Consider the following 20,980-nt stretch of genomic DNA (forward strand, 5'->3'; position numbering starts at 1 on the left):
AAAAATATATCTAAATCCACTTTTTTCCAGATTCAATTCTGTGGAAAGCATGCATTAAATTAAGCCTTGGTCTGTATATAACATCAATACTTAAATAAAAAAAATGTATGCTTGTGTTAAATGTGCATATAATATGTTGGCACCTATCATACCTTTTTTTTATGGCCAATAACACACCAACCGTATCTCACATACCATATTTTAATATTTTTATTATTTGTTTCTTTTAAATGTCTCAAGTTGACTCAAAAACTTACAGAAAATTAAAATTTAGTTGTTTATTATCAATATCAATATTGCTTTTGAAATACTTATTTAAAGTTCTATCTTACTGTATTATGAATCATGTTTGATGGGAAAAAAAAATAAAAATGAAAATTTTGGGCATCATCATTCATATATTTTTCATTTTGCCGAGGTATGTGATGTGATGATGATGGTGTGTATGATAATGAAGTTTTGAAAATAAGGAGTGTGGGTCAAATTAAACCGGCCAGAAACTGAAAATAATGAGTGTGCTCATCTTTAAACATGACATCATCATCATTATTAATATTAATAATATTATTTGTTGCAATTTAATTCTTGGTATAGAAGTAATATCACAATCCATCGCATCATTCTTTTTCCAGCTTGTTATGTAGGGCTGTTCTTCTACATGGAATTTGTGTTTCACTCTTCGCTCTCTCATTGCCTTGTATTACAATCAATCACTTAAAAAAATTAAATTAAAATATTGGTTTTAAAAACATTAAAACATTATTCACGTAATTTTAAGAAAATCGGGTGAAATTTAAGCCAGTAAAGTTGATAATCATAGAAGCTACGATGAATTGATATTGATAAGTTTAAAACACTTGATTGAGAATTTACTTAGAGTTAGAACATTTTAAGAATTCATGTTTAACTTTGAAAGACTGAACATCAACATTGACAGGATATTAGAAGAACATGTTAAAACAGCAATGAGTTGGAATAATAATTTCCATTATTATACATATAAAACAAGTATATTTTCTACAGGAAAACTTCATTAACTTCATATACTTAATGAACTTATTTAAAGTAATATTGTTCCCAAAAATTGAATAACCATTTTATAAAGTTAGCTTTTAACTTTCAGCTCATACTTCCCATGTCCTAATTATAGGACAAATATAGTTAACCAACTTCACAGTTCTTATTAAAAAATTAGAGTAATCCATCTGCATTACACATAGGATGAGTCTCTCAAATTCAGAAACTCATGAGTACTTTATATTTTCTAGTCAATGTCATAAAGCAATATAATAATAAAAAAAGGTAAAGTAACTTGATAAAGCATAACAAATACAAGAATAAGGCTTTCATATGATATATACTTGCACATTGCTTGAAATAAAAAAGGAATTGACCCATATTAAATCTTGTTCCAATTGAATATTTTTAAATAGATCTCATCATCATGACATAAGCAAAAAATTAATGCATTTTCAGATCACATCTCATCTTCAATAAAATTGTTAATTGTCTTCAAACTAATAGTACCATCTTTTTATATTTATCAATATTTAATAGAAAATTTTATTTTAAAATAAATGTAAAGTGATTTATTTATTATGGGCATTTTGAAAAAAATATATTAATTACACATTGAAACTTTAAAAATATCTTATATTTTTTAGCATCCAACTTTTAAAAAAATGTCTTACATTTTTAAACAAAGCAAGTATAAGACATTGCACATATGAAGGTAAAAAAAAAAAATAAATTAAAGGATTAAGGCCCATTTTTGCTCCTAATAAACTGTTTTTGTAGGAGCACCCATTATCCTAAACGTTTAATTTGTCATAGTGATGTTACCCTTCAAACAATTAAATTATACTCTATTCGTTTAAAAATATAAAATATTTTTAATTTAATTTCATATCTAATAAAATAGTTACCTACTTTTCAACTAATCATATTTTTTTATATTTATCCCTATTAAACACCCTATAATAATCACTATTAATAGCGGCACTTTTAGAAAAAAGACAATAATTATACTTTAAAGAACTAAAAATACCTTACATTTTTTAACATTCAATTCCTTAAAAAATGCCTTATATTTTTGAATGGAGAGAGTAGCAATCATGCCCTTGACAATAAATAGGCAAACATTGGTAGTTAACTTTGCTTAAGCTTGACACAAATTGTAACGATGTTACCTTTGAAGTAATTAAGTCATAGCAATGTTGTCTTTGAAGTAATTAAATTGATGATTTTAAGTTTGAGTCAGTAAAGTTAACTGTCAACATTTGCTTATTTAATATTAAGGGCAATAAATTGCTATGATTTAATTACTTTAAGGATGATATTGTTAAATAATGAGTTTAAAACATTGAATGTTTATACGAAAAATAGTTCATGAATAAAAATAAACCTTAGATTTAAATTAAATGTAAAATTTCCAAGTAATAAAACAATGCAAATAAATCAAGTAATATAACGTACATGAATTGTAAGATTTCATTGTTCTTTTGCTCAAGAAATTTGCATCATCCCAATAATTATGTAATTCATTAGTTAAACTAAAAAACATCCAAATCCATACTATATCTGATCTTCAATGCATGATGAGAATTAAAATTACTTTTGTTATATTCAAGAATTAAAGTCAACCAATCTTTGAATGTACTTTTTGGTTGGAAAAAAAAAAGAATGTATTTTTTTTATTTAGCCATGAGTTTTATTCATAAGATAACTGTTAACATTAATTTTTCAAACATGTTTTTCAATACATTTTCACCTTCGAAGGAGTTAAAGTATTGCATATAGAATGTACCAAAAAAAAAAAGTATTACATATAGATATTAGGCAGTCTTTTTGTTTGACTTTAAAAATCTCATAAAATATTTAAATTAATAACTAATCAATAAGTACCGAATTAAGTATTACAATGTAATTACAGTCTAATTAATATCCTAACAATAAATTAAGTATTGAAAATGAAAGTAGTGTTTACTTTAAAATGAAAAATTAGAATGTAATTAAATGCTATACTCCTTTTGTTTCTATATATAAGAGAAAAAGCTCTATCACACAGTTTAAGAAAATTAATTAATTATAATAATTATGTTTGAAAATAAAGATATTGGATTAAAATACTCTATGTTAATTAACATAAGTATGCATTAATTATTTTTCATTGCAAATTATGAGAGGTAATTTAAAAAATCTATAATACATGTTTATTTTTTTGGTAAAACTATAATAAATATTTATTAATATATGTGATTTTTCTCATAAAAAAGAATTAAAGGGTAAAAATGCCTTGAAACTTTTTCACAAGGGATACTTGATACCATTAACTTTTTATTAGAGTAATGTTGCCACAAAACTTTAAAAAAAGGTGCAATTTTGTCCTACCATTAATAGTGACTATTAAATAGGTTTATTTGACTAGATGTTGATGTGTCACTATTCCTCCATCCTCTTTGTTGTCGTGGCTCGCTCGCTCGCTTGCTCTTGCTCTCTCTCTCTCTTCTACTTCTCTTTTTCTTTCTCTCCTTAATCAATGTTGCCACTATCAACATCAAGGAGTTTGGGGACAAGATGAATGAGAAGAGGCTTGGATGTGAATGGTCATGACCCATTATGAGAACCACCTTGAATTCAACCTCATAGCTGAGAAAAATGTCAAGGAGTTTTCATAGCCAGTTGATGGAAAGGCGGCATCAATAGTGGAATCTTAAAGGCATTGATGAAAAGAGATTGGTGAATTAATCACTAATTTGCTTTTGGAAAAGCTCAAGACCCTATACTTCCTAGTTTTATGTGCCTTCCATAACCATCTTGTCTCTCCTCCTTATAAGTAACATTCGTTTTGGATTTTCCTTCACACACACACACACGCAAATCTTATATATATATATTGATTTGAGTTGAGAAGGGAATAAAATTTAATCAAATTCAAGGTTGTTCTCGTCGCTATCATGTAGACACACACACATGCTCTCTCTCTCTCTCTCTCACATCTTAAATGCACCATGTCCCTTGTTAATCCTACAATATATATATATATATATATATAAAACTTACTGAACTCAAATCTATCTCTATCTATAGATATGTGTTTGTGTGTGTACTTGGTAATTTCTCAAGATGGGTATAGCATATTCCATTTTCTCCTTCAATGGTGGGAATGAACTTATTGATGAGTGGTTGGTTTCAACAATGGCTTCGAGGTTTTCTATGAGTTCTTTGTCTGTTAGATCAGATTTAATTGTGGCTTGTAAACCCATCGAGTCTCGATGATTGATGAAGAACATGAATTCAAATTAAATCATTTAAAAAGCAAATTAAAGCCAAAAATTGAAGGACAGAAGCCGGATGTGGAAAAATGAAATTAATTTTAGCCTTTGTTAGTAACAAACATGAACTACTTTAGTAATATATGTCTAGTAGTGTGTGTACATATATATATATATATATATAATTCTTTATTTGAAATATATATGATTAAAGCATACAGGCTTGGATTGAAACTTGTGTTTGCAACCAGGGCGCTACTTGGATCCCTACAACTTAGCATCTATCAGATCAAAGAGTTCTTTAAACTACTTAGACCCACTTTCTTTTTAAGGCTTGCAATATCATGATGAGCATGGTAGACATCAGGCATTTGCTAGCCATGGAGACTGCCATTATGGAAGGCAAGATGAAAGTGTTGTTCTTCAAGGCCATATCATCTTTGATGCTGACAGTGGTGACATTGATTGAGGAGAGAAAGAAAAGTAGAGAAAGAGAGAAATAGTGCCACATTAGTAAAGAAGCGAGAGGAATAGTGCATTTGTTAGTCAAACAAACTTAAAGTCCCTACTTAATTCAGAATTTGCCATCCACAAATACACAACCATCAAATAAAAATCACATAATGTCAAAGTAATAGCCCTCAAATTATTTTTAAAATACGGGATCCTGACTTTGCTAAACATATAAGCATAAACACATAATTTATGACTCAATAAGGCACAATTGTTTTTTAAGAAACGTGCCATGCACCATGACTTATGCCATCATGTACTGCGCTATGTAGTATAGAGCAATGTGCTTTGTTCTTCTCTGTGTCATGCAATGCAGCTTGGCACACAATGCGCTACGGCACATATAATAGCAAAACTACTATTGTAAGACAGTTTACAAGGTGAACTTTCACTGTGCACTATTTCCACATTTGTCGTTCAATTTGAGTGATTTAAGTACCTATACGAAGCTTATAATGTATTCTATCTAATGAGATATTAGACTCAATCTAATGGTCTGATCTAAAATTAGACACCCGGGTGCAAAAAGCTACTTTTTCTTTCAAAAATTGTACCTTAAGTGCTCAATTCTCAACCCTTATCTTATAAGACCATTCTGGGCTCTGAACCAAGTCCAAAAGAACTATACATACTTGATTTACACTTCTAATCACATATATCACATTAATTACTCATATTGACCTCTCAATGCCATATTACACACTTGTGGACTTATATGAGGCATAATCTATATAGCATACATATATAAACTTGCTTTACTTTCAACCATCTGACTCTTACATATAGGGCTCCACCTCACCATATGGTCTAGAATCACCAATACATTTGACTCTTCCCAATGGGGGTCTGTCTCTCCATTTGTGTCAAGTTCTAACATATACACATAATTTCACATAACAACTCACATAAATGATAGTGGAACAAGTTACATAATAACATACATTTGCTTGATTGGCATCTAGGTCTACCCTCATATCCACTATTGTAGTATCCTCAATGAGATACAGAATCATATGCATAAGTAAGTTTTTAACCACACATCATATACATATTCACATAATCATTTCACATATACTTATGTATTATAGTTGGCAACTCAAATTCTAAATATAACTTTATATATTCATTCTACACAATTAGTAGCCATACTATTACCAAGTGAGGCTACTATTTTTCCACTTCCTTTTTCAACTTTCTTGTGCTCTCTTTACCTGTGTATAAAGATAACGAAGTGAGGTATACATCCCAGTAACTTAGATATAATTCAAATATCGATTAGTAAGCAAATCATAAACAAGAGATAACGTAACATGTGTTTCAATAAAGACAGTACAATATGCACATACATGAATTCATATATATATCTATCGATTATGCTTATGTTCATGCATTAACAATTCCACCTAGCGGAGCAAGCTCTACACTTAGACCAAGACTTTCTATCTTACATGAGATAGGGCCCACCAAACCACTGTCTAGGCTAGATATCCTTTTCACGTATAGGTGGTCTCTTAGGTCCTTCCTGGTGACTATGCTTAAAACCTTTAGGACTTCCTAACCTTACACAAAGTAGGACTATGACCCCATACACTAGTCTAAAGTACACTCATGGATCATTATCTTAGATCATCATGGTGGAGTTAACCTTTATGCTCAAGACTTTTAGGACTTCCTAGACTTGTATAGAGTAGGGTTGTGACCTCTTACCCTAGTCTAAAGTATACTTGTGGATGCAATGCCAATGTCTATGCATATGTCTCTTTACATTTATCTCATACATTTTCAAGCAATACTCACACACTCGCATGCATATTCTTTCACAATATTGCTACTCTATCAGTTCATAAATACAAGGTACATAGTTATATAAAAAAACTTGTAAACCATTTCACAAACGAACGAGTAAAAGGATTACTCTAGTTATCTTTTACCCTCACTACTAAGGGTTACCAACTACTTTAGATTCTTAGAGGGTGCAATTACTCATAAGCAACGTCTCAAATGTTTAATCTACATAATGTAATGTCCCTTAGTAAATTTTCAACAATTAGCATAGGTATTGATTAGGTTAAACCAAATCCCTTAACATATAAAACAGTTCAATTTACACATTTTGAATTCATAAGTCCATTATCTATAGTCATTGACCCTATAAGCTATTTAAATGACCATAACGACCTTCTAACTCATTTATTCACCTACTTTTACCCTTTTTAACTAACTTTTTAGGCTAATTAAGCCTAATCCTCAAGGTTCAATCATTTCACTCCAGACTAGTCAGAAAACCATAATTTCATATTTGAAAAACCCTTTTTAAACCTTTCTTTTAGATTTCAACACTTTAAAACTTCTTGATTTTATTTCTCAACTGATCAAATTCAATGAAAATGAGATAGAAATAAAGCTGAGGGCTATACATTACTTACTCGACATGTTACTAGTCAAAGCAGAATCTTAAACTCCCTTAAATTAATGCCCTAATAGAGCTAAGTCTTCTCTTTTCTTCAGACACATTTTCCCAAATATTTCCTTCTATTTTCACAAGCTGATCATGTCAGTTTTAAGCAATTTTTGTGCAATGCATCGTGGCGTATGTAGCTTCTGCTGCGGTGCATAGCACAGTGAGAAAACTCTTACTGTTGCTCTCACGTTATGCCTTGGATTGCTGTTCTACCATCAGTTCTTATAACCTCACTAACCCACCAATACCACATATTAGTCTAGCACTCAAACCATAATCAATCCATCAATTATTAATTTACCCCTGATTAACAACTAGTTCTCCTAGATTGAAATTCAGGATGTTACATAAATATATTTAACTGTCAACATTAACAGTAAAAGTTTTAGGGCAACATTGCTCCAACAAAAAAGTTTAGTATACCAAGTGCTATTCATGAAAAAATTCTAGGCATTTTTTCCCTTAACCTTAAAAAAAATCAAAAGTGATAATTTCTCTAACAAATAAAAATGGAGGGAGTATGACATAAATATAAGTAACAAAATATGCATAATTATACTTTGGAAATTTAACTTTGATCAATTTTTTAGGAAAACATAAAAAGGAAATTATTCAGTCCTTTTTCTATACATAGAATTTAATTAATGAACAATAAATATAGGATTAAGATGTATTATTATCCTTAAACTTTTTTTTTGAGAAGCACTTAGTAGTTTAAACTATTTGTCATAGCAATTTTACCCTTAAAGTAATTAAAACATAGCATATTTGCCTCTGATGTTAAATGCCCCAACATTAGCCATTAAAAATGCTAACTAGGACTTAAGTTTGATTGAAAATGCCACCTATCATGTCAAGTTGTAACATAAGAAGTTGTCACTTGTAAACTAACTTTTATGGAGAAATGTGAAGTAATTAATAATGACCTAATAAATAAATGAAAAACAAGTTAGAATTATTCATATAATACTCATTCTATCCCAAATTATAAGACAATTTAAGATAAGTTTACACATATTAATAAAGTTTAATAACGACACTTTACATACTTACTTTTCAAAAACAAAAATAAAATTTTTAGAAATACCCTTCATTTAATATAATTTTAAGCACACAATTATTTTAGTTTTCTTTTCACTTGAAGGATAATATTAGAAAAGTATCAATAATAAAATTTTATTTTTATCAAATTGTCTTATATTTTAGGACAATAAATTTTTTTTAATATTATCTTATAATATAGGGTGGAGGGATTAATAAATAACTCTTTAAGCATGTTTCTGAAGACATGTCTGTGTTTTTATTTGGTTTTAATACATAGGTACTATAAAAAGTTGTGTTATATATTTTTCTTTGAGAAACAATTATCCTACATTAACACCTACTAATAATAAATTTAAATAATAAACTAAAGACTCCACCATTTTTCACTGAGAAAAAAATATGAAGGAGATTGACTTTTTGTTACCACTATACCACGCTAAACATGAAGTGTAAGGAAGTTTCTGGATAACATTTAACTCTATCACATTTCTCCTTCAGTCATCCTCAATGGTTGTCTAGGTGTTGGGTGAAAAGGTGTATATGATTCAGGAAGTACTAAAAAGGTATGAATTTTTAAAATGTGTTTTGATCCTTGTAAGGTATTTTATTAAATTACATAATTTCACTACTACAAAATTAATTATATATGACGGGTCTTATTAGATGATTTTATGCTTAACCGTCCAATAAGTAGATGCAGAAAATAATATTGGACTATTTTGTGAATAATCGTCCAATATACCATCCAACATAATTTTTGGTTTAAAAAAATTTTAAATATTTATAAATTCAAAGTAGATGTGATCATTAATGTTATGGGTCTGCTCTTCTCATCCATTGAGTGTATGTGCATCATCTCCATAAGTATTCTCACGTCTTCTCTTCTCATTTCTTTTGAATCTCGTGATTGCTAACTGAAACCATTTAACTTGATTTTTGTGTTTGATTGTTTTTTGAATTTTAGTGGGCATGTTTGATTTTTGATTAGGCTTTATTTGTTAGATTACATTATATTGATTTTGTGTTATTATTGTTGCACACAAGGTGTGTGATGAAATATTTTATAGAAAAAAAATTATATTTTGGCCGAAACCGAAATGAAGTTTAAGTTATGGATAACTTTAAAATACACGTTAGACTAATAATATATGATTAGATATGATTTATATTTATTTTTTATTTTTATCCAAATTTATTATTTATTTTTTTGCATTTTGTGTTTGAACAATATTCAACTAGTTTGATTGATTTTTTTTTTGTTTGATTCTTAGATTGATGGTTGAGTAGTGTATGAAGTTTCAAAGTGATTAAAATTGTGTATGAGTATTTTAAGCTTATTCAAAATTATTACTTACGTGTGACTTTTAGTTTTAAATACTATATCACTTTTTTATACAAGAAATTTTTTGTTTGTTTGTTTTGAATAGGGATGTAAAATTTAAATGAAAGTAGCTTTTATACATTGATGATATATAATTTTTATAACAGTTGGGCTTAAATATTAATAATAATATTGAAATATATATTTTACTTATTATAATAAGTAAAAATTATTTTTTATGATTGTAACCAACATAAAATAATTCCTAATTTTTTTAAAAAATCTCTACAAAAAAAATCACTTTTTATAAAATCTCTAAGGTATTTAAAAGTCACTTATTTTTTAATCTTAAACAGACAGGCATTAATGTTGTTTGGTTTTTATATGTAAATATATATATTTAAATACAATCCTTAAAGAAATCATGAAAATAAATGTTATAAACTATTTATCACTCATAAATTAAAGAATTCACTTGTTGGCAAATTTTCGTTTAAGATAAAGTACTTACAATTAGTTTAATATAATTGTAAGTATTATCTTAAATTTAATTAGCTTAGAAAGGGATGATATATATGTGAAAGCATGTGGCTCATGATTGATTGAGTTAGTAGTTAAGTTATTCATTAAACTAACTCTTCTAATATGATTGAGTCACTAATATCATTTTTCTCAATAATTCTTGTTAGATTGAGAGAGATCATAGACAATAAATGGATATTTGCAAATAGAGTTATGAAATAATGTGTGAATGGGGTGAAGGAGTTTATTAAATTTATACTAGAGTATGATGCAGATCATCATAGGATTGTTTGCCCTTATGTAAAGTATGACCTCTTTAAGCAGGTTAGTGCGAGAGAGTTGGAAGATCATTTAGTGTGCTTTAGAATTGATCATGCTTATACATGTCAGCATAAACATGGTAAGTTGAGGGATACGACCGATAGAAGCCGTGGTTATAATAATACATACCTGTCACATGATTTCAAAACAATTATAGATGAGGATGATTGTGTTGAAGAAGAACTTTGGGATTGTCCTAAAATGCTTGAGAAGTTGAGGAATAATGGGGGGACACTTTATATACTGATTGCACTGAATTCTTAAAATTGACTGTTGTGCTGAGATTGTTCTACTTGAAAGTGAAAAGTGAGTTGACTAATACAATCTTCACATAATTTCTTTTACTTATTCATGAAATGCTATTGAAGGGTAATAATAAGCTTCTAACCCAAATATACAATGCAAAATAGGTGTTGTGATTAATGGCTATGAGAAGATACATGCTTTCCTTAATGATTGCACTTTATTCAAGAATGAATATGCATCATTAACTGAGTGTCCTAAATGAAATGCATCACATTATAAGGATAATGAAAAGAGTTTGAAGAAGGTGCTATGATACTTTTCCATAGTGCCTAGGTTTAAATGCTTATATAGCAGTATAGTAGATTTGAAAATTTTGATATGGCATATAAACGAGAAGGATTGGAGATGGTATGCTAAGACATCTTACTGGCTCTACTTAAGGGAAAAGGTTGACCAAGAGTACCCAAACTTTGTAAAAGACTCTAGGAACCTACAGCTCACATTAGCTACTAATCAAATGAATCCATATGGCATGCAAAGCAGTACCATAGTACATGGTGAGTGATGTTAATTATTTATAATCTACCTCTATAGTTAAATTTCTAGAAGGTTACTCTTTTAATATTGAAAATCTTGTGTCAATGAAAAACTTGAAACTGAAAGGTTTAAAATCTTATGACTGCTATGTTTGAATGGAAAATTTTCTTCTAGTGGCTATACGCTTGATAACTGAACTGTGTTTCTTCTTTAAGTCTATTTGTAATAAAGTGATCAACCCTCACAAGTTGTTGAGGTTACAAGGCTAAATTATAATGAAATTATGTGAACTTGAAATGTATTTCCTGCCTGTATTTTTTGATATGATAGTTCACCTTACAATTCACCTAGTTAAGGAGGTAGAAATTGTGTCTCAGATTATTTGAGATAGATGTGCCCAATTGAACATAACATGGAGGTACTAAAAGGATATGTGAAAAATCAAAGTCGACTTGAGGGTTGCATTATTGAGAGGTACATTAATAAAGAGGCCATAGAATTTTGTCAGAGTACTTAAGAGATGGCAAATATGTTAGGATTCCAATAGATAAGCATATAGAAAGAGAAGACGGGGAAGGAATGAAGGGGGTTAAATTAGTCACTATTTTAGAAAAACATTGGAAGCAAGCCTATGACAATAGCATATAGCAAGGATTGTAGATATTATGTGATGAGATTTCTCAAAGACATAATCACTTATGGGATGACTCTAATCCCTACCACGGTATGTATGTTATTCAGATTCAATTATATATGATTATGAATTTTAATTTATTGAAATACTTAACTTTATTATCATATTATATTATTGTAGTATTATCCCAATTCATACTATAAAGAATAAGGGAACCATCATATCAAGGAAGTCATTGAAGAATGATGTGAGTACATTTTTCAGATGTGAGCTAAAATTAAGTAAGTTGGACATTTTTTAATGTAGTTTTTCTCATTTTGATTTTATAATTTAAAATAATTTTGGTTTAGTATAGCAAACAATTATGTTTTACTTACTATTATATTGAGTAATTGTATACTAAATAAATTTATGTCTAATAAAATTGTTAGTTTAGTATAATTACTTTTAGTTTAGTATAATTTTGAACTAGACTAGATTGGTTATTGCATCTGTGTTGTATTGTTTGCATGGGGCTGCTAGAAATATAGCATCCCTATTATAAAAAAAATTTTAATATATTGGACAGTTATTGGCCATAGTTGTCCAATATAAGCCTTATATTAGACGATTTTAATCAATAACAGTTTGATATTTTATTAGACGGTTACCTTAACAATCCAATATAAGCCTTATATTGGATGGTTGTAGATATAATCATCCAATATACTCTTCTTCCTATGACCCTTTTGTTAGAAAGCATATTGGACGCATCTTTGAATAGTCTAATATTATGATATTGGACGGTTTTAATAATCATCCAATATTTGTTTTCTCCATATATGATAGGAGTATGAACAAAAATGATAATCCAATATTACTTTTTTTATAGTAGTGTGTTGGAAATTGTGCCCTAGGGCCAATCATTGTACTATACATATTGTTATTTAATAAATTTCTCTTTTATTATCATAACCATTGTATGTTCAATATGATAACTGTATCCCTGGACAAATTATAGTGATTGTCCTAAATGTCCCTGGTCGGTCATCTTTGAGGAATCATTGATAAAACAAGACTAGTATGACTTTGATTAATTGTAGAGATATAAATTAAAGTTATAAGAACTTGAAAGAGTACAAGGTGCTAGACTGACCCATTATGAGAAAGCTACATGGTTCAAGTGATAAGCTTATCTCATATGTAACCATATCACTAAGCTCTTTGACCTGAGATCATCATGGATTCCTACATGATAACCACTGAACTCTAACTTAGTTAAAAGTCACCTTTGATCGGGTGATTATAAAGTTATGATTAAGTTTAATGATATTCATGCAGAGGAATATGAGTGGTCAAGATGGAATTTGTCCCTCATATTAAGTGAGAGATATTACTAGGCCCCTTGATGAATAAAATTGAGAAAATATATGGCCGTACTATAATAAAAAGGGTTTTTTCATTGCTACTGTCAGTCTACTTAGAGATCGAGAAAGTAACAGTCAAGTAAAGAAGAATGATAATTTCATATCTCATACTTGACTAAAATATAGCATGGCAAAAGAGATGTCATATGGTTGCATGATAGATTATATCGGATCATCGATCCCCATGTGAATTGGGAAGTTATTGTGTCTTGGTAGAGGCCACTTGTGACTTGTAGGCTAATAGCATAATTAGCCTATTGTCAATTTTATATGGGTCTACAGGGTCACACATAAGAATAGCCTAACTTGAGCTATAATGTCCAAGTTCATTGAATTTGAAATATGTCTAGATTCAATGAATGTAATATAGGGTGAATGAATTATATATATATATATATATTTGAATATTTATTTGATAAATATTTATATGAAATATAAAATATAAAATATAATTATATATATATGGATATATATATATATATTTTGATATATGTATATGATATATAAAATTAAATATAGACAATATAATATATATATATATATTTGAAATATATATGTGTGTGTGTGTGTATATATAATATAATATGTATATGTGATATATATTATATTATATTAGTTTTAAATTTAATTTTATATGATAGATTAAATTTAATAACTAACATAATATGAGAGAATGTCATGTTAGTTTTATAATTTAAATTTATATGATAAATTTGAATTAAATATGATATTATGGATTAAATTTATAAGATAAATTTAATTAAATTTTTGTGGGCTTTTAGGTGAAAGATGAAAATCCTTATCTATATACTATATATAGATAGGGACGTCCTTTATGAAGGAAGAGAGACTTAAAAAAGTTTTGACGGTAAAAACACTCTGAGAGCCATGAAACATCCTCTAGAAAGAAAAATTAACATTTAAAGAAGAAGGGATGTTGAGAGCGCTAGCACACTACTCGAGTTAGAGAACTGGTCGTGTGGATATCGATAGAGGAAGCAGATCTACGTTGTCAGCTCTTGAGATTCAAACTCTTGAAGAGAACATGCGCTAACTTCAAAGAATTAAAAGATAATTCTTCTATCCATCTTGACTTAAATGAATTCATTCAGTCCATATCAGGATAGCGACTTTAAAATTTTAATTTTTCACTGCGCCTCCTTATCCAACATAGTGTACGTTTGATTATTAGTTATTTTATTTTCAATTAAATAAAATACTCTGAGTGTGGCTTGCCAGTTAATTATTGATTGAGTCTAGGTTTAAGAATATTATCAGTCATTTATTTAATTAACTAAAAATAGTCTGATAGGGACTATAAGTAAATGATGACTGTTTGAGAGCATGATATCTATAAAAATCCTAATCTTTACTCTCTGAGGGTTCCCTGATTAGTGATGGGTATCTCATGTCCATCGCTATGCCTTTATGCCAGTCAGAAGATATCTTGATAATCTTTCTTTTGAGAAAACTTTTTTGATTTTAGTGTTCTTATATGAAATTTCTACTTGTGAACAATTTGCATTAGATCAATAAGCAATGGTGAGAGGTATTTCATAAAGGACTTCCACTATGACTTTGATATATAATTGTCTGTAAATCATATTTTCACATTGTATTTATTTTCTCTCAACTTGTGGTATCAGAGCTTGGTTTAATAATTTCTCTTCCTTGCTTTTGTTCATACATTGTAGAAGAATTGTTTTTTTTTTGTATTTGAAACTCTCTTGGGAAAAAATTATAGATGATCATCACATAACCATATATTTTAATCTGTATATGTCCACTTTATTATTTAATTGTGATTTTGTATGAGACTTTAGATTATTGGGAACGTCACCTTCTTTAGTTCGAAGTCATATGCATTAGTTTGACTTTGAAATCACATGTTAACTTTTTCATTTAGACTTTGTGTATACACACATATACTATTCACAAGGTACTGTTCAGAGTTTATTTCTGTATGAATTTAACCCTAACTATTATAGTGCTTGCATGAATAGTAAGGGCATCAAAAAGTTTAACGATCAGGGTTTATTTTGCTATGAATTTAGAAGTTTAGGGTTTACTTTGCATATTTTATGAGTTCAAGGTTCAGGGTGATCTTTGAGTAGTAGTTTAGGATCCTATTTTCTCATTAACCCTTATTTGTTTAGCATACATGTATGGCATAATATTGTAACTTCCTTATGACTGATATGTGAGTATATTTGACCTTTATGATCCTATAGTTTTGATAGCTACTCCTAGAATCATTGCTAAAGTAAGCAACAAAATAATCCTAAATGGTGCAAATTATCTGTGTAACATCCTAATTTTAATTTCAAAAGTTAATTAAAGTTAATAGCAATTGGACATGATTTTGAGGTTATTAAATTTATTACATAGTTATTGAGATTAACTTAAGCTTTCATCCCAAGCTAAGAATTTTTTTTGGAAATAGAATATATATATATATATATATAAATTATTTTTCACTTGAAAGAATATCTGAATATCATGGAAATTTATGTTTAAGAAAAATTATATAAGTAGAGTTTTATTTGGAGATGTAATGTAATTTTATGTAATGTTAGATAATTATGGAAGAATAGTAGAATGTTTTCTAATATATAAATGAATAAGTAAAAAAATAGTTAAATTATTGGAGAAAAGGAATGTGGGACTTGCACATTTATTTAAAACAACCAGCACCTATTTTCATTTATCATTCCATCCCCTTCCTTCTTTTCGCATCAAAACTCATGGGAGCTCATTACAGGGAGAGCCAATATCGAAAATGGGAGGAATTTTTAAAGATGGGGCTCCATTATATGATAGTTAGAGTGTGACTTGAAAATTTTTAAGGTTAGGTAAGCATTCTAAATATATTTTTAATTATCTTTTTCCATTTGGTTTTTGAATTTTTGATAGTGAAGTTTAGGTTTTTTTATAATTTTAAATTTGAAATAGTTTTAACCAATTTATTCAAATTTAAATATATTAATAGTGTTGGATTAAGTGTTTAATTGACTTATATTTGTTTAGATGTTTGATATAGAGGATTTAGTGTTAGGGTTTGTAATATAGTGGAGGTTTGATGTGGTTAATTATGTTTGAATCGTGTACATTTGAATTTAATGCTCAAATTATGTTTATATAGGTTGGAATTGAGATTTAATCAGTTCATAATTTATTATTTGGACTCAAATTGAAACTTGAGAATTTTAGAGGAACCCAAAGTAGTGTAAAAAAAAAGATTTTGATTTTTTTGGATTTACTTATGGTCTAGGACTTTAATAATTAGTTATGGGTTACCTAGAAATGCTTCTTAGAAGTTGATTGTATGGGTTAAATCACAAGTTTGGATGATTTTTCCATTTATGGGAGAATTAATGCGAATTTTTGGAGTAGTTTCTTTATGAGCAATCTAGACAATGTTTGGCAAAAAAATTATTTTGGCTAAGAACTTTAGCTAATAAGGATGTTATGTTTAAATTTTTATAGGAATTGCATTTGATTTGAGTTTTCTTTAAGTATTCGAGATTCTTACTTTGGAAAAGGATTTTTGGTATAACTATGAAAATGGAAACTTGTAAGCTTTCTTGTAGTTTTGGGAAGTGATTTGAGAATAAATAAAAGGTTAAGAGATGATTAGAATTGTGGGATTCATTTGTTACACTTGAATTGAAATGTGTGTGCGTGTAATTGGAAATATAAGGATAAACTTCAAAGTTTAGTATTTTGAAGGTTAACCATAAGTTGAGGAATTTATGTTATTTTGTATAATTGAAGGATTTAATGGTAAATTGATGTTTCCAATGAGTGATAGAGCTAATAAAATGTTTGATTTAAGATAGAAATGAAAATTTGAGAATTTGATATGAGAAGTGAGAATTGTAGTAAATGTAATTAAACTAGTTTAATTACCCTTTGTATTATTAACTCTGTTGATCACTAATGAATATGATTATTTTGGGTCAAACTTTGAGTAATGAAAATTTAGAGTTATGATCATCTAAAAATTAGAAATCGATAATTGAAGGTTCAATTGAATGTTGAGGCTAAATAATGATTGGAAATTAGATCTATAATTATGTTCGAACCCAAATGGCAATAGTTATGGTTTTAAGCTTATGTATTAGCTTATCTAACTCTCAAGAAATTATAAGCTAATGATCATCTATATAACTCTTGTAGACTTATTTTGATTATGATCTTAACTCAAGAAATGTGATACTTTTATTAGCTTTGGCGAGAGATAGCCATTTTTCTACTTATTGTGCATGCTAGTGTATGTTTGTGAGTTACTTTTAAAATGTATGATTTGATAAGTATTTTTGGAAAGTTTATGATACGTTTATGAAATTGGAATCTAAGCTATATTGTGGAAAATTCTACTTTAATATATGGAATTGCTTTGTGGGACTTATGCTTATATGTTGAGAAATTATTATGGAATACTAATGCAATTATTGATTTGGAACTCAATATGTAATTATTAGGAGTTAAATTGTGGTTTTACATAATAATATTATGTTTTGTGCATGATTAATTGAGAATTGAGATATGTTACATCTGATTAAGCATGTGATTGTTTACATGACCATGTTGAGGGTGGGAGTTCACCTTAGTAGGAGAAATGACATAAAATCCATGTGATAAGGTTATTACTATTTGGAGCTCGATGGTTGGCCTACCCATGTCCTACTTATTAATCAGGGGACTATCTCACTATTTGTTAAAGGACATCACCCTAACTTGTCTCCATTAGTTCTATAAGGAGACTAGTTTAGGGTTATGATACTCTATTGGTTCAATATGAGGAACCCATGGTTCCATTGTGTCTTGTGTGCTTTTGCCAATCCGCACCACTTAATCAAAGAGCTTGTTAGAGAAACTAGTGATAAGGATATTGACTTAGCCCATAGGTTCATCCGAAGGAAATAAGGAGGATATAAGTGTGGTTAGGGGTCATGCATCATGATATGTATGATTGGTATATATTGGTATGCGATGATTTATTAAATGGTTAAATGTTTTATAATTGTTGCAGTTGGCACCTCACAAGCACATATTGTTTAGTATGGTAGGTAGGACTACTAGTTACTGAGACATTATCTCACCCTCATTGCTAACAACTTACAAGTGAAAGTTCATATGGCAATCTATTGGGGAAGGTTTCAGAGGTTTAGCCTTGTGTCGACTTATATTACTTCGTCTTTTATTTATGTGTTGAATTACTATATGTTGCCACATTTAGGGCTCATGCTCATATACTTTGATAAATTTTTATATACCTGATATTGTTGATTACCTATCATTGGGATTTCCTGTTGGCGGTTGGCCTAAAGACTTATAAACTATATGTGGTTGTTTATAAGGATCCACATGTGTTGAGATATTTGTGTACAATAATATTTTGGAATGTGAAATGTATATCCATGATAAGGGATTTAAGAATGAAAATTGGGCTTTATAGTTGCCATATGATTTGGGTTTCATTTTCCCTAAGCCTATTTATTGTGAACGTTTGAGATAGCTTTTGATAACTAAAATTTATATGTTTGTTTTCTTTAACTATTTTAGTGGATTTGGATATTTTTTTAATGGTTTTGCTTGTAATTGATTGGAAGGAAATTTTTTTTATCTATGATAGTTTTTCTAAAACTAAGTTAATTTTTTTTTTACCATGGGTAATCGTTAAGGTCAAGTTTAATCATTTTTAACCATGGTAGGATTTTTAAAGGCTTAGTTAAACTCTTTATTCCATAATATTTTTTTTAATAATTCTATGGTTAAGTTATCCAACATAATAAAGAGCATGTTACAACTTAGATTGGAAGGATAATGCATTGTTGCAGCTTGGCTGCTTGGACTTGGATTAGGCTTTAAGGGTTAACGAGCTCCCAAAGCTTGCTAATGACTTGGATGACTAGGGCATTAAGAATTATTATGATAAATGGGAAGGCTCCAATTGCCTTTACCTTGTGCTTATTCAAAATTAGATCCCAAGGGCCATTCAGTGTTTTATCCCAAATCCTGCATAACGAGAGAATACCATCGAGTCTTATATAAGTAGTTCAAACTATCTGATAAATAGTTCGATGGAACAATAATGTTTGATTTATGTGGTATGCAGCTTGCAAATGTTGGGCTGCTCATACAACACATAATGACAATGAGGGACCTATCCTTACAGCTCAAACCCTTTGAGATGGAATCAATCAAGAAATTCCTAGTACATCTCATTTTAAATTCCCTTCCAAATCAATATGATGCCTTTAAGGTCTCTTACAACACAATTAAGGAGAAATGGACATTGGATGAACTACTGGCCATATTTGTTTAGAAAGAAATGAGGCTACTAATGAATTGGAGAGCTACACCTAAGGAAGCTCTTTTGGTTGAAAGTTCTAAGGCTACTAGCAAAAGGGAGAAGAAAGGGAAGAAGAAAAATAGAATTGCTCCCACCTCAGCTAAAAACAAAAGGGAAGCTAAGTGTTTCTTCTATAAGAAGAAGAGGCACATAAAGAATGAGTACCTTAAGAGGAAAGCTTAGATGAAAAAAAAGGGTAAGTTTACTTGTGTTATTTTTGAATCTCATTTAACTAGAATTAATAATGACACTTGATGGTTTGATATTGGTTCTATGATCCACATTTCAAATACCATGCAAGGCTTTCTAAATATTAGGCGTCTATGTCTCAATAAGGAAAAAGTCTATTTAGGTAGTAGGATTTGAGATTGTGGTAGAAGTAGTTGGAACTTTTTGCATAATTTTATCAAATAATATCATTTTAGACCTTTTTGACCTTTTTATTTTCTTATTACAAGAGAAATTTGATTTTCGGTCTAAGTTAATTCCTTTTGGTTATGGTTTGAATCTTGCAAAAGATTTTGAGTTTTAATAAGGATTCTATTCCAATTGCAAATGTTATTTTAATTGATGTTTTATTTAAACTTATTTGCAGTTTGCCTCAATCTTTTATTGTTGCTTGTGGTATTAAATGAAGTTTCATTGATGAGAATTCTATTAGCTTGTGGAATAGTAGATTGGGACAAATTTTCATTGAAAGAATCAAGAGGATAACAAAGGATGGAATTCTTCCTTCCTTAAACCATTCGGAACTTAGTTCTTATATGAACTGCATTAAGGGAAAGTAGACTAGTAAGTCACATAAAGGAGCTAGGAGAAGTTTTGAGTTACTTGAGATTGTGCACACAGATATTTGTTGCCCTGATTTAAATGCACATGGTCAAAAATATTTCATTACCTTTATTGATGATTTCTCGCGATACATGTATGTTTACTTGCTTTATAACAAAAGTAAGGCATTAGATGCCTTTAAGGAATATAAAGCAAAAGTGGAAAACAAATTGGGAGACTAATTAAGATCGTGAGATTAGATAAGGGTGGTGAATATTATGGTTGAAGCACTAATGAAGGACAAGCACCTAGTTCATTTGTAGAATTTCTTCGAGAGCATGGTATAGGGGCTCAATACATCATGCCTGACTCCCTTGATATGAATGGTGTGGTTGAAAGAAAAAATAAGACCTTGCTGGACATGGTGAGGAGCATGTTATGTAGCTTTAAAATTTTAATTTCTTTATGGAAGGAAGCACTCAAGATAACTACATACATATTAAACCAGGATCTAACAAAAGCTGTGTCCAAAACACTCTTTGAAATTTGGAAGAGATGAAAACCCAGTTTAA

Source organism: Prosopis cineraria, unplaced genomic scaffold (genome assembly GCF_029017545.1).
Source record: "Prosopis cineraria cultivar Desert tree isolate PC_DT_omini unplaced genomic scaffold, ASM2901754v1 PC5, whole genome shotgun sequence".
NCBI lineage: Eukaryota > Viridiplantae > Streptophyta > Magnoliopsida > Fabales > Fabaceae > Prosopis > Prosopis cineraria.